Here is a 2168-nt window from a genome sequence, read left to right on the forward strand (position 1 = left end):
GCAATTCCCACACTGTGTTCCTGGTGTTGTCCCCCGCAGGGCCATGGGCCAGTGAGGAGCATCTCGTCTCATAGTGGGGTGCACAACTCATTTTAAAGGCGATTTAATGATGTTGAGGGGGAGATGCTCTAAAATTGATGTAATGATTGTAAAATTCTCCTTGATATGATTGAGTTGTATGATGTGTAAATTATTGGACAAAAAAACTATTGGAACAAGCAAGAAACTAAGAAGAAATTTTAAAAAGAAAGAAAAGAAAAATCTTCACAAGTGGTCCTAGAGACAAAATTTTGATAAATGAAGAAAACAGCAATATTGCCAAGGATTTAATTTTCCTTGAATGCACACTCATAATTTATGCAAGCAGTAGTAAAGCTAAGGTCTATAGATGACTGAAATACATTAATAAGAAAAAGATGAATAACCTAATTAAAATGGGCAAAGGTTATTGTTAGTTTTTTTTTAATGTTTTCTTTATAATATGAAATCCAGGATAGGTAAATCCATAGAAACAGTAACTAGACTAATGGTTTCTTGGGAGGTTGGGAAAAATCAGGAGCTAACAGCAATGACTACAAGAAAGAAGAACATGTTGTAAAACTGATTGTGTTTATGATTTCACAATTATTTTTTAAATGATCAAACTAGTGAATTGCCTGCTATGGAAATTATGCATGATTAAACCTGTTGGGGGGGGGATCAAATCAGCAGGTCCAAATGCACCCATAGCAAATGCAAAGCTTTCAACCACCTGCCACCAACAATTCCAGGATATGTCTGAGAGAATGCTCCCTGTGGGAGCCTCACACCTTGGGGGATGATGATCCTCCTGAGGAATGTTCTCCTGCTGTGACCCATGGCTGCTACTGGTTCTCAGTATGGGGTTTCTTGCTAATGTGGAAACCTAAAGTATTATCCATCACCCCTTTTATAGTACAGTGGTGCCGCCTGATGAAATAACAATTAAATATGTGCCCTTCCTTTGGTAACACATCCTTTACCATCCAAAGAGTAGTGGTGTCAGTTTGTAGTTGAACCAATGTAAGCTACAGTTGGCTCATTTTTCAGGATATACAAAATGAATATAAGGGTGTCAAAACTGCCACCATCTTCACAGCAGATGGAGGCAAGATTCTGGCTTCCACATAAGGGAATATTTTAATGAATGATTTTAAACTTGTCATCAATAAAATAATGTATACTGTACACTGGCCAAAGCAAGGAAAACTGAGTAGTGAGCATGCTACCAAGATGGAATCTGTGATGTATTTGGTTCACAAACCATTTACAGCCATGTATTTTGATGAATATCAGAGAGAGAAAGAGAACCATTTACTGGAGAAAATTGACCACCTGGAAAAACAGCTGCAACCTGAATGTTAGACTAAAAAAATAGGGCTACTATCCATTCAGGGTGGGGTGCTAGCCTGGTTCTCTTGTTGGGTGTCTTCCTGGTGCATCATAAAACCAATTATATACTTTATGACATTTTCAAATTCCATGGAGTTTTTTTGCGTGCATGCTTTGCAATCACTTAACAGGAATATATTTACTCAGCTGTTAGTGATAAGCAGTTTCTCTCCGTGTATAAGAAATAAAAGTAAGAGCATTTTGATATGGAGCAATAAACCAAGTTAAAAGATGATGCCAGTGAGGCTAAAGAAACCCTGAAACATTTGCAATGTATTCTCTATTTGGGATTGCCAATGGACGAACCTGGTGACAAAGACTAACCTTATGTTTGAAATATATTGAAGAAAAAAAAGGAAAAAAAAGAAATATATTGAAGAACATTGGTTCTGATGTTGTGACATAGCAACTGGAAGTTTTGAGTCCCATAGTTCATTTCAATTAGACTGTTTCAATATCTTTTCAGTTAATAAAGAAGCGTTCTCATTTTTTAAAGTGTATTACTTCAGCACCTTCATTACCATCACAGTGATGGTGCTCTGAGGATTTAGAATTTTCACCATGTCTTGTACCTCTTAACAGTAAGGGAGAAACAATGCTCAAGGTAGATGAGGCATCTTGTATCTTTCTGATTGATACAAGGTCCACCATGTCAGCTTTACATCTCACATGCCCACAAAAACTTCTTCCTCAGAGCAACAACATTTCAAAAATAGTGAGTGTTTCTAATAAGGAACAAAATCTGCCTCATTCAAAGC

At 36.9% G+C, this 2168-nt stretch overlaps 1 pseudogene; it reads left to right on the forward strand.

Annotated features, from left to right (window-relative positions):
• Window positions 1–895: 895 nt before the first annotated feature.
• LOC101656556 lies at window positions 896–1733 on the forward strand (annotated as a pseudogene).
• The last annotated feature ends 435 nt before the right edge of the window (window positions 1734–2168 follow it).

This window comes from Echinops telfairi, unplaced genomic scaffold (genome assembly GCF_000313985.2).
Source record: "Echinops telfairi isolate 266 unplaced genomic scaffold, ASM31398v2 ScPeMD7_7423;HRSCAF=8461, whole genome shotgun sequence".
NCBI classification, from domain to species: domain Eukaryota; kingdom Metazoa; phylum Chordata; class Mammalia; order Afrosoricida; family Tenrecidae; genus Echinops; species Echinops telfairi.